We start from the raw sequence: 13,683 nt of genomic DNA, 5'->3' as shown, positions 1-13,683 counted from the left end.
ACGCTCCCGTTTAAAACATTCAGATGTGTCCCTATGTTCACACCATCTTTCTCCTCGCGTGTGTAACGCGTTGGAATCTTGTTTGACACCTCGAGGTGCGCCCGATAGTTGTGTTGTTCTTCGCCTTTCCTGCGTGATCCGTGGTTAAGCTTGCATTATTTTCTTACATCCTTTCTGCATGAAATGTGGTTTGGTTCATGTGTACTTACTTTTGTTCACGTTTGAGTTTGTTGTACCTTGTTTCGATATAAATGTAGCATTTCTTTGCATAACATTTACATCTACATGTTTTATTACAACCTCATTGCATGATCATAAGTTATGTTTTTGCATCGTGCATATTACTTACATCTTGCCCCAGAACTACGCTGATTTGATTCCTTGTAAAGGGATACGTAGGCATTTTGCGGGCGCAACCATCTTTGTCTTGCTTGTCTGTTTGTCCAAGTCTTTGGCCTTGTCAAAAATGGGTCATCTCTGGGCTTTGACATTCACTCCCATCATTTCACGACTTCAGAGTTCTGTCAAAGAGGGGCAACTGTAGACACCCCATTTTTTACCGTCCTCAAAACTTGGAGGTCATCGTTTCTGCACTCGATGATTGTGCTTTTTTGTGATCGTTTTGAGCGCCCAAAGTCCTCAGTGGAACGCTTTGTCTTTAAGCCTCTAAACCTTCTCTGTTTTGTACATGTTTTTGGACCAAGAGCTTGTTGCCTCTAATCTGGAGAGTGGGTGACCTATCGGCCAGCCCCCTAGTGTTCAATAGCAATAATTGCATCAATCATGACTTTTCAGATTATCAAGTACCACCAGAAATTTCCTATTTTAATGCTTCTTGTCATGCCGAGGATTTTATTTATTGATTTCGCAAAGTTGACAAATTCCTTCAGTGTATGGAAATCTCTGAAGAAAAGCAAGCCAAGTATGTCGTACGTAAGTTACAAGGTTATGTTTCTACATAGTGGAAATAATTGCAGTATGATCGAATGCGACAATACAAACAGCCCATTAGGACATGACATAAGATGAAGAAGTTGATGAGTTCTAGATTCCTTCAATCGAATCATGGCCAAATATTGTATCAACAATATCAAAGAAAGTTTGAATTTAAACAATTGTTCCACGGTAATTTTAATTCACAATTTAATAATTATTATGCAATTGTGGATACAGATTATTCGAGAAACATGACTATGGCTTTGCCAAGTTTGGGTCAATCAAGTCTTATAGGTCAACAAATTTGTCATGCTCTACCACGCATTGAAGAAGAAAAGATTTTGAGTATTCAATGTTTCAAGATTTTGAAGACCCAAACAAACATTCAATTGAAGTAGAAAATCAAGTTGATTTCAACAATGGCGAGAACATTGAAATTGATGAAAGAGAGGTCACTGAAATTACTTTGATCAAGAAGTTTGATGAAGACGATGAAGAGGTGAAGTAAGAGAAAAACATTGAAGTTAGCCACGAGCTTCTAATGACGGAACTATCATCTCTTCATTATTATGATGGTTATGAGATCGCAAAAGGAGATCAAGTTAAACCCAATGAAAAAAAAGAAATAAAAGATGAGGTAATAAAGTTGGCATGTACACCAGAGAAGTTGATTGAGGATGAAATTGATGTTCTAAGAATGATAATTGAATGCCCAACTGAATCTAAGACAGAGCAGAGTCCAGAGAGTATCTAACATCAACATAAAATACACTTCGTTGATTTTCTTGGTGTGGAGCAATTTAATTTGATTTTCAATACTTGTCTAATTAATCTTGTCAACCAGTTGAAGCATATAGAGAATAACTTTCAACGAGTAGATTTCTCTACATATAATTTTTGGAAAAGGAACAAACACCTGAAATATTCCAAGTATCTTTTTATTTGGCATGGAAGATGGCAGATATCTAATATGAACTTGAGGACGAGTTCTTTCAAAGAAGAGAAGCTTAATGTAGGACAAGATTTTAAATTTTTTTATATTTTTAGTTTTAATATTTTTGATATATTAGTTCTTAATTTTATTATTTTGGAATTAGATTGTGACTATGATTTTAAATAGTTTAGAATTTTAGTTTCCTATTCTCTTAGATTTCCTAATTTGTATTTATTTAAGTTTTCTAATTTATTTTAGAATTACTTTTCCTACAAGTATCAGGTTTAGTTTATTATAAATAAACCTACAAGCATATGTAATGAAAGATGTTCAATTAATAATATTAAGATATTTTCTCTTCCTTGTGGATTCAAGATTCTATTTTTCTCGTGGATTCAAGAGTCTCTTTCATCTACTCAAACAATATCTAGTTCTCATTTATTCCGCTACGTCACTGTGGCTTTGTGCGAGCCATAGAAAATTATAATGAAAACTGTTTGAGATTTTCAAAAAATTGTTATAATTAAACCATAATGATGTGGTATAATGAGAAATTTTTTTGTTTGGTTTAGTTTTAGAATCATGATTTAAGTGTGAAGTTGTGTTTTGAGTTTTGAAGAGAGAAAACTTATTTGGTTATGAGTTTTGAAAAATGTTGTGAACTGTATTTTGAGTTTTGAGTTTTAAATTATATTTTGAAACTTTTTGGGCTTATTTTTATAAAATATTTGAAAATTTTCTTAATTTTATTTTTTTCGGGTAAATATTTTTTTATTGGAAATATATTTTTTTAATGTACATTTTATTTAACACATTTGTGCGCTATTTTTTTAAAAATATTTTGAACATTTTTTTTAAATATTTAATAACTAATTTTTTTTAATTTTAAACATGCAATTTTTATTTTAAATATTTTCAATTTTTTTAAATATTTTCAATTTTTTTTTCAATTTTTTTTTATTTTTTAAATATTTATTTTTTTGTTTTTTTTTTTAATTTAAAAAAATTTTGGATCGTCCATTTATTTCTAAATCATAACAAATTATTTGGCCAATACTTAAAAAAATAACAAAATATTTTTTGTCAAAAATAAAAATAATTTTAAAGAACAAAATAAAAATATTTTTTTAATTTTTCTTTTTTTTTTTTAAATAGAGTTTTGAAAGAGTATAGTTATGAGTTTTGAAAAAAGTTTTTAAATTGAGTTTTGAATTGTGTGTTTGGTTATGAGTTTTAAAATTTTTTAACCCAAATCATGATTCTAGTATATATTTTTTAAAAAGATAAAAAAAAAATTTAAGAATAAAATAAAAAATGGTTGAGATTATAATGAAATAAGAGTAATATATTAGTGATATCTAGCGTTAATCCTCAAATGAGGGTGAGAGTGGCTTTGTGCGAACCATAGAAAATTATAATGAAAAATGTTTTAGATTTTCAAAAAATTGTTATATTTTAACCATAATGATGTGGTATAATGAGAAAAAAAAATTTGGTTTAGTTTTAGAATTATGATTTGAGTGTGGAGTTATGTTTTGAGTTTTGAAAAGAGAAATGCTGTTTGGTTACGAGTTTTGAAAAATGTTTTGAATTGTATTTTGAGTTTCGAATTGTATTTTAAAACTTTTTGGGTTTATTTTTATAAAATATTTGAAATTTTTCTTAATTTTTTTTTAGGGTAAATATATATTTTTTTATGTACATAATATTTACTACATTTGTGTGCTATTTTTTTAAAAATATTTTTAATATTTTTTAAATATTTAATAATTTACATTTTTTATTTTAAACATATAATTTTTATTTTAAATATTTTTTTGAATTTTTGAATTTATTTTTTAAAAATTTGTTTTATTTTATTTTTTTAATTTTAAAAAATTTTGGATCATCCATTTATATATAAATCATAACAAATTATTTGGCCAATACTTAAAAAAATAACAAAATATTTTTCGTCAAAAATAAAAATAATTTTAAGGAACCAAATAAAAATATTTAAATTTCTTTTAAAAAATAGAGTTTTGAAGGAGTATGTTTTGAGTTTTGAAAATAGTTTTTAAATTGAGTTTTGAGTTTTGTGTTTGGTTATGAGTTTTGAAGATTTTTAATCCAAATCAGGATTCTAGTATATTATTTTTTTTAAAATAATAAATAAAAAATAATTTTAAGGAATAAAATAATATATATATATATATATATTAAATAGAATTTTGAAAGAGTATATAGTTATGAGTTTTGAAAACAGTTTTTGAATTGAGTTTTGAGTTGTGTGTTTGGTTATGAGTTTTGAATTTTTTTTATTTATCTAAATCATGATTATAGTATATAACCAAATGCTATCTTTATTTTAGAATCCTGCTATTATCACTTACCTTTCTCCTTTGGACCCCCATTTCTTTTATTTTTTTAATTCCAATTTTGTCTAAACTTGAAATTACATTTTTATCCTCATTCCTAACATTCTAACCCGAAGTGCTTGAGGACTTAGGAAGATTGTTTTTCATGGAGGTAGGCTCAATGGACTGACCGATGTACTTGTCTAGCCCTCTTGGGTTTGGGCTTAGTGGATTGAATCAGCTCAAGATTTGGATCCGACTCGTTTATATTCTGCCCCTTCATTTGTAAATAATTTTTAATTTTTTTTATATATTTTTGTAAAAGAAAAAGTGAAATAATTATGATTTAGATGAGACATTTTGTCTTATTAATTTTTTAATCTATTTTATTTTTTAATGAAAGAAATTGATCCTAACTCATTTGCCAAATGAAGTTTTTGGTTGCGTTTGGTAGAGTTTTGTAAATATGATTTGAGAATATGAGTTGTATTTTGAGTTTGTGAGTTTTGAAATTATGATTTGAGTGTAGAAAATTTGTTTGGTAAAAGAGTTTTTGAATTGAGTGATGTGACATAATTTATATATAAAAACTTATAACTCATAACCAAATACAACCCAAAATTCTATTCAAAACTCATAAAAAAAAATTTTAAAAAAAATTGAAAATATTTTTTTATTTAACATATAAAAATAACAAGTGCAAAAAAAAAAAAAGGTTCAAGAACACTGTTCCGGTCAACTGACCGGACATCCGAGTACACTATTTTTCAAACACGGGTGTGGAAACGTGTTTTGAAAACCGTAAACAAACGTCACACTGGAGCTTGAGTGTAGAATCATGATTTAAAAGCTATACCAAACACAACCTTTGTATTCTTAACATTTACCTAAAATGCGTTTCTCATTTGAAAAAAAAAAATTTGTGTTTAACTTATGTAAATATTATAGTTATTAGTAGTCATCGTTTGGAAAAGAGCTAAAATAGCTTAATTTTTTAATTTTTTGACTTTTTTAGTCACATTTGATTTTTATTTTTGACTTTTTTAATTTTTGTGAAAGAAAAAGTGTAATGATTATAATTTGAATGTGATATTTTACCTTATTAGTTTATGTAGCTAATTTTGTCTTTTGTGTTTTTTTAAGCCAAAAATTCAGTGTCAAGCATAACTTAAATAAGTAATGAAATTTAAACAAATAAATTTTTTATTATTATTTTAATATAATTGTCAATTTATTAAAAAAGTTTAAATATTACTATTAAAAAATAATTATAATAACATCATCTTTCTTGCAATGTCAATGACATCACATGGGATAGAAAACGGATGGACGTGGTACGTTGATCAATCCGTTTGGTCGATCAGCTTGACTTTGACCTTGAATAAAGAGTGGTAACTCTAATTTTAAAATTTTAAAGAGAATTTTAGTGATGTGATAATAAATGGGATCTACATATGATATGATGTATGTGTCTATATTTTTATTTTATTTTTTTCTTGTCATATCACTAAAATTCTCTTTAGAGTTTCAAAATTAAGGATAAATTATCAATAAGTCTTAATAATTGGACTTAATTTCCATAAAATCCTATTGAAAATAAATTTTAATATAATAATCGTTAAAAATAATTTTTTTGTAACAATTTTTTACATACGTCTTTAAAAATTAACAATTAATGACTTTTTTTTGTCATGATTTTTATAAATTGTTGCTAAAATTTACAATTAGTGAAATTTTTTTATGACAAATTTTTTTCATAAGACCTATTAAACAATAAGTCTACTTATTACACCTACACATAAGTACCCAAAATTAAAATTGTCTATCATTGTTGCTTTGCCATTCCCTTATTTGCTGGTTGTGCGGTACAACCAGGTAGGGTTTCAAGGAGTTCAGATCTTCGGCCGCTCTTTCCAGCGGCACTCCCAGCAGCACTACAAAACGACGCCGTTTTGTATATATATATATATATATATATTTTTTTTCCTTTCTTTTCTTCGTATTCACCTTTTCCCTTTCCATTTTTGAACCCTAGACAGAGGACACGAAGGAGACACGAAGGAGAGGAGAAGAGCTGGACGATCTGGAAGAGTGAGGCCGTTTTGTATATATATATATTTTTTTCCTTTCTTTTCTTCTTATTCACCTTTCCCCTTTCCATTTTTGAACCCTAGACAGAGGACACGAAGGAGAGGAGAAGAGCTGGACGATCTGGAAGAGTGAGGCGACGATACAGGACGACACGAAGGAGAGGAGAAGATCTGGACGATCTGGAAGAACGAGGTTCGTTTGTCTCCCTTTCCATTCTTTTCGATTTTTCCCTTTTGATTTTCCATAGATTTTCCATAGATTTTTTTGCCCATACTCTTTTTGGTTGATGAACATAGATTCGGACAATGGTTGATGAACATAGATTCCATAGATTCTGTTCTTAAATATGTTGAAATAAAACTCGATTTTCCATAGATTTTCCATAGATTTTTTTGCCCATACTCTTTTTGGTTGATGAACATAGATTCGGACAATGGTTGATGGACATAGATTCCATAGATTCTGTTCTTAAATATGTTGAAATAAAACAGAGTTTGAGAAATAGGACAATGGTTGATGAACAGAGTTTGAGAAATAGGACAATGTTTCATAGATTCCATTCGGACAATGGTTGATGAACAGAGTTTGAGAAACAGAATTCCATGCTCATATTTCTTAACATATTTAAGAACAAAATCTATTTCATCTGCATCTGCATATTTAAGAACAGAGTTTGATGAACAGAGTTTGAGAAACAAATTCTTATTTCTCAGAACATATTTCAGTTGAACATAGATTTCTTTCTATTAGAGAATAGATAACTAGAAAATAAAGTAGTATGATAATCATTTTTCATCTGCATCTGTCACTGTAATTGAGTAAACTGCAAATGAATTTGACCCAAGTTTGTCAAAGTATGCTCCTATAACCTGTAGACATTGCAAATGCACCACTTTGTTCTAAATTCTCAAATTCAAGTAGTTTTTAAATTTTTAATAAATTTATGTTATTCTCAAAGTCACCAAACCCAAACCTGGTAGTCCTATCCTACAATAGTGGAAAAAACCAAAGCATTGTTGCATTCACATTGGTAGGATATCACATATTGAAGAAAATGATGCGATTTGTAACATACAATAGTAAACAAGTACATTGAAGTGAATCACATTATAATTACATAGGAGCCATTTTCCAAACTACCATTCAAGATGGTCTCATATATGGAAGTCTATCGTCATTAAAGAAGTCACCGAATACGGCTCACTCTTATATGTCCATTCCCAATATGGCTATCATTTTGCCACATAGAACTATGTATTTTTTATTGATTACTTTTTTAAAAAAATAATATACAAGTTCACTTTTTAAATCAAATGATATTTAAATGAGATTATTGATTAATAATTAGACAAGATATGAGAGAAAGAGTTGCTTTAAATATTCTAATAGATTGTTACATCATTAAGTTTATAATGAATCTAATTTTTAGACTATAATAACACTAATTTTATTTTACTTTTTTTTTATTCACACAACAACAACAAAAGATTAGTCAAACTATCATGAAATAAAAAAAAAAACTTTATCGACGTGAAGAACTTACACTTGATATGGGGCCAAAAATATATATATTTATTTATTTATTTTGATAATTGGATATTTAATTAGGTATAATCCCAACTAATCCTCACTCATTTAAAGCATTCCCTTCATGCGAGTCGAGCAAATTTTGGGCTATACTAGTAGACATGGCCCTTAGTAGATTGATACTAATTTTATTTTTTTGCAAAAGGGAAGATTCAATTCAAATATGCCATCTTTGGCAATATTATGTATGATCACCAAACAAAACAATCAGTCCATTTATACCATTCAAGTGTTTATCAAAGGTATTAAATTAAATAACTCCCGAAAATTCTGAAGTAAACATATATAGCTCATTTCAAAAATCCAATATTTTTATTTTGAAAAAAAAAAATTTGATGATTAATAATTAAGGGAAGAAAAATGAAAGACCTGAGAAGCAACTTTAGATTGGTTGAAAAGGCCTTTACGTCCCCAATCTCCGACCACCAAAAAGCTAAGGGAGCCATCGGTTTTCAAGGGGTGATGGAAACGCGGGAGTGCAGCCTCAGAGAAATGACAACACAACCATAAACTAGCCGCGAACGAAAAAAACAAAAGCATAGGTTTATTAAGTAGAGCAGCCATGATTTTCTATTCTTGAGAAAGACAGAGAGGTATGTTGAAAATGTTGGAATATGAAAGTATCAAAATTTAAATACCAAGGTTTGTGTTTATATATGTGTGTAGAAGAATGCCAGTTTAAGGATTTAGATTACAAACTGAGATATCACAAGTTCACAATCATTCAACAATATGTTTGACATACATAACTTCTTTCTTTTTTTAATTTATAAGTATGTTTGGCATACATAACTTTAAAAGTTTTTTAGGGCAACCTAAAAGTTTTTTTAATAACCTTCCTGTTTAGGGCAACGTAAGAGTTTTTTTTTTTTTTTTTAAAAAAAAGAAGCAAAAACCAAAAGATTGAAAAGTAGGTGTATGTAGGAATGATATGATTGAAGTTGAATGTGTATATAACTTTACTATGAATTGTGTGCATAATTTTGCAGATGTCAAGTTCAACTGTTAACGGAGGTACCTCAGATCAGTTGACGTTCAACAATAGAAATTGCCCTAAATGTCATAAGAAAGCAACTATTCAAATTTCGGAGACGGAACAAAACAGAAACAAATTATTTTATTGTTGTAAAAATTGCGGCGATTTTATGGGATGGTGCTTGCCTACAAATTCACAAGGTAGACGTGAAGGAGTAGTGCAAATGGAAAATATGTCAACTGTCACCGAACAACAACTTCGACTTATGAATGAACAACTTTGATTTCAAAGCGAAGAACTGCAATTTATGAGGGCGAAGATGCTTAAGTTGGAAACAGACATAAATCAAAATTCGAGTCGTATTTATGGGTTGTGTATCTTGCTTATAATTGGGATCGTGTTAGTTATAAAAATGTAATATTTTTGTAATCTTTGCAACCCATGGCTGCTAGTGGCAGGTTGTATGGTTATGTGGTTAGGTAAACTATATCTTTGTATGGTTAACTGGACTTGTTAATTTTGTATGGTTATATGGTTATGTAATGGCACTTGGTTGTTTTGTTCATTTTGTCTAGCAGAGCTGTTTAATCTGTGTAATCAATTTGTATGGTTATGTTGTGCACTTTGTATGGTTATGATTCTGTTCAACCTGTCCGTTACAGGGTGTAATGAAAATAGGGAATAAGTGTATTTTCTCCATTACAGGGTGTAATCAAAACAGGAAATAAAATCAAACATGTCCATTACATTACAGGGTGTACTCAAAACAGTAAATAACTGGAAATAAGTTCAACCTGTCCATTACATTACAGGGTGTAATCAAAACAGGAAATTTTAAAATTCAAATTGACATAGAAACATTGATTTTAGTTTTTAATGATGTCATCCAAACTAAAGCATTATACATCTCCATTCTTATTTTCAATAGCCCAATTGTGAGAATTGGTATCATATGGCATGCAAAGTTTAAAGCTGTGCACTTTCATAACATGCATAAAATGCTTTCAAATTACTCGTGAACAAAACACCCATTTTTTTTTTTAAGAATGTAAACTAAACAATTCTAGAAATTACATTTTTAAACAAATGTGAAAAATGGCGTTTGAAGAATTATAATGGAAACCATAACATGAAGATTACCACAATTAAGTGGACAGTCCAACCAGTACAAAAAATTGAATGGAAAAACAAAGTAAACTATGAATCAAATAAAGGATTCTGACCGTATTAATGAAGAATTTATCATGTGATGTAAAAAAACATCATCGTTCTTGGATGTAATAAAAAATGTAAGCAAACATTCAAATCCCACCAAACATGAATACGTTAATACTAAACTCTCACCCCTTCTTGGGTGTAATAAAAAATGTCCATAAAAAAATTCAAATCCCACTAAACATTACAAATACAGAAAAAATATATCCATAAAAATTATACAAATCCCACAAAACATTACAAATACATAAAAAATATATCCATAAAAATTATACAAATCCCACAAAACATTACAAATACATAAAAAATATATCCATAAAAATTATACAAAACCCACAAAACATTACAAATACATACAAAAAATTGTCCATCAAAAATATCCAAATCCCACCGAACATAAAAAAAAATACACCCAAATCCACAAATATAATAACATCATCGTTCAGTGCAAGCCTTCCAGGGATGTCCATCCACACGACTGTCAGCAGGACTATGTGAGGCTTGTGACAGTTGGACTGCAGTACTATCTCGAAGCAATTTCTGAAACGATGTCAGAGTGGGATACAGTAAAGGCATTGAATCAGGCGGCATTGACTGAGGCGTGTTATTTCCCTGAAATAGTGATACATGTATTAAACTTTTTTTAGAATCTATACTACATTTTCAATGTAAAGTATGTAACCAATTACAACTCACATCATATGTAGGATACATGACATGATGTACACTTGTACGACCCATGGCAAATGAAGGTTAAGATTGGGATTGAGGTCGAGATTGGGATTGAGGTTGAGAAATATAGGTTGCACGACCATCACCCTAAAGTAAACCAACGTAAAAAAATAAAGTATGAAATGAAAAATAGTAATAATGTATTTTCATTTTACAAAACATACAATATGAAATATTACCTTGGCATAATTAGTATGACACATGGCAAAAGAAAGTTGACATTGGGATTCGCGACCATGACCCTAAAGTAAACCAACACAAATAAAAGAAGAATGTCCGTCAAAAAAAATAAAAATGTATTTTAATTTTAAAAAACATACAATATGAAATATTACCTGAACGTAATTACTACGACCCATGGCAAAAGGGGGTCGAGATTGACCTTGTGGAGTGTAAACACCCTAAAGTAAACCAACATAAAGCAAAGAATAAGACAATGCATTTTAAAAAAAAATTCATAATACATTTTCATGTTAAAAAACAAACAATATGTGATATTACCTCAACATAATTACTACCCATGGCAAAAGGAGGTCGAGATTGACTTTGTGGAGTGTAAACACCCTAAAGTAAACCAACATAAAGCAAAGAATAAGACAAAGTTCATAATTCCGTATGAGGTTCAATTTCCCTAACGTCTATGCATGTCAACGGTAAACACCCTAAATTACATATTACCTGTATCGAATGATTACCCATGTCGGAAGAAGGTTGAGATTGACCTTGATAAGTACAAAAAGAACCATCCTACGTGCATCACAAAAGACCAAAAATAATCAATATAACGCTACTAGTTGCAAGAATAATCAATCCATCAAATTAATAGAAGGTTGCACACAATAGTAAAAATTACCTGACTAGAAATATTACCTGTACGGGGAGGAAATAATTCTCCTCGTATAATCCTGTTGACCAAATCCACGCTCCTCCGTACGACATCGCTTTGTCACCTGAAAACACAAACGTGAGCTAGCCGGCGGGTGTGTGCCGGAAACCTCTCCGATGCCTAAGTCAGAAAACTTGACAAATAGACAAAGCTCTAAGTTCTCAGAAAGAATGTGTTCAATTACCTCGTCCAAGGTGATGCTTGTGGGCTTTTATAAGTTTCCCGTGGCACAATCCTGGTAGGACTTGTATTTCTCCATGCAGAGTCCTCCTAGGATTCATACTCCAAAGGATAATGCTTATCCTTTTACACCCTCCCCCACTGCTTAAACCAAGTGGGATGGTTTTCTCCATAGCCGAACTACCACATGACCGAAATAACACTGGCTATGCTGAGCCACCGAGAAGGCCGAACTATCCTTAGCTCGGTCTTCTCCTTTAACTCATTACTTCGGCTGCCCCTGTTCAACCTTGGTGTGCTTTAGATCAAACTTCCAAGTAACAAGTTCTGACTGACTTAACCAGAGTGTGTCACGACCGGACTAATTCCGAAACCGGTCTTCCCAGAACATACTGCGACCGGACTAACTCTAAGACTGGCCTAACTCCGAGTTGTCTCTGGACCGGAGTAGCCTTACTCTTCCCTGGCCGAAGTAACTATCTCTTCTTGAGCCGGAATAAACTCACCTCCTTGGGCCGAAGTAACCTTGCACTCTAGGCCGGAGTATTCAGTACGGCCTTTTTACCTAGTCCTCTGCGTTTTGGGCCTCAAAACCCAACTCGAAGCTCGGCCCAATTTTTCCCAAAAATTACCCTCTCAATTGCCCCTTAATTCCATCTGTGCAACATGATTGGGATTACCAGCCTTCTGGCCGAGCTAGAGTTTGTTACGCTTTTACAGCCGAGCTAAAAACCCTTTAGCCTTTCCAGCCGAACTAAGTTTACCTCGGGTATCACTATGTCCGGTCAAAACGTCTCTTCAATCACAGCGACTGTAACGCTTCCCATTCCAGTGACACGTGGCAAACTCTGATAAGCTGTGGCCAACTGTCACGCCGTCCTTCAGAATTTTTGTACTGTTCCCGCTTCTTTTTGCCGCCTTTTTCTCTCCCTTCTTTCACAAAACAACCTTTTTACTCTTTCTCGAATTACTTCACCTTCCATTCTTCATTTTCTCTTCTCCTCTGTTTCCTGAGTTTTTGAGCTTTGCGCTTACTGTGTTCGTGCCTCCATTGCTGCTACTGCTCCATCTTCAGCTTCTTCTTCTCCAATCTGGTAAGTAAGCCTACCCTTCTCGCCTTTTCTATTTGTTTTTCCATCTGTTTTTGTTTTGTATGCTTTCTGCAAACGTTTTTCTTCATTTGTCTGCTTTGCTTTTGTACTTTTATGAAGAAACCAATAGAACTCCATGCGTTTATGAACTATTGCGTAGAAAACCACTCTTAGATCCAAAATCACCTAGCAACCAAACTAGATCCTGTTTGCCCAAAACAGGTAGATCACTGTATTTAATGACCGAACTAGGACTTTAGCCGAAATAAGATCAAAGGGGTTACCAGAGCCTAACCCGCTTTAGCCGAAATAAGATCACCAAGTTCTGAATATAGCAAACTAAGAACCTTGGTTATCAACCGAACTAAGCGTTTGGGGCCAAGCCGGCTTTCTTGGTTCTTAACCCGAACTTAGAAAGCCGCCCCTAGAGGTTCAACCGAAGTAACCCTATTCATACCACAACTGATTTAGGCCTTGGGGCTAAACCAGCTTTCTCAGTTTCTTAGACCGAACTCGGAAAGCTGCCCCTAGACGATAAGCCGGTCTAATCTGCTAAAAACCGAGCTAACAAACTTGATGAACCGAGGTAGAACCAGCCCACTGAGCCGAAGTCGGATTTGTATATCTTGCTTATAATTTGTAGCGCGGTCCAACGATCTGTGCTTAACCCCTTTGTTTTCTACCTTGCAGACTTAGGTTGCCCAGGCACTCCTGCGTGT

General features: G+C 31.6%; 1 long non-coding RNA gene across 1 annotated transcript; it reads left to right on the top strand.

Moving 5' to 3' along the window:
- The first annotated feature begins 6,353 nt into the window (after positions 1-6,353).
- LOC145813430 (uncharacterized) lies at positions 6,354-9,423 on the top strand. Its single transcript, XR_014356492.1, has 2 exons — positions 6,354-6,489; positions 8,874-9,423. It is a non-coding gene; the product is annotated as an uncharacterized LOC145813430 (long non-coding RNA).
- Positions 9,424-13,683: the final 4,260 nt, after the last annotated feature.

This window comes from Camellia sinensis, chromosome 15 (assembly GCF_055761805.1).
Source record: "Camellia sinensis isolate YWXY chromosome 15, ASM5576180v1, whole genome shotgun sequence".
NCBI classification, from domain to species: Eukaryota; Viridiplantae; Streptophyta; class Magnoliopsida; order Ericales; family Theaceae; genus Camellia; species Camellia sinensis.
Note: the sequence above shows the minus strand (reverse complement) of the source record. Positions and strands in the feature narration are given on the sequence as shown.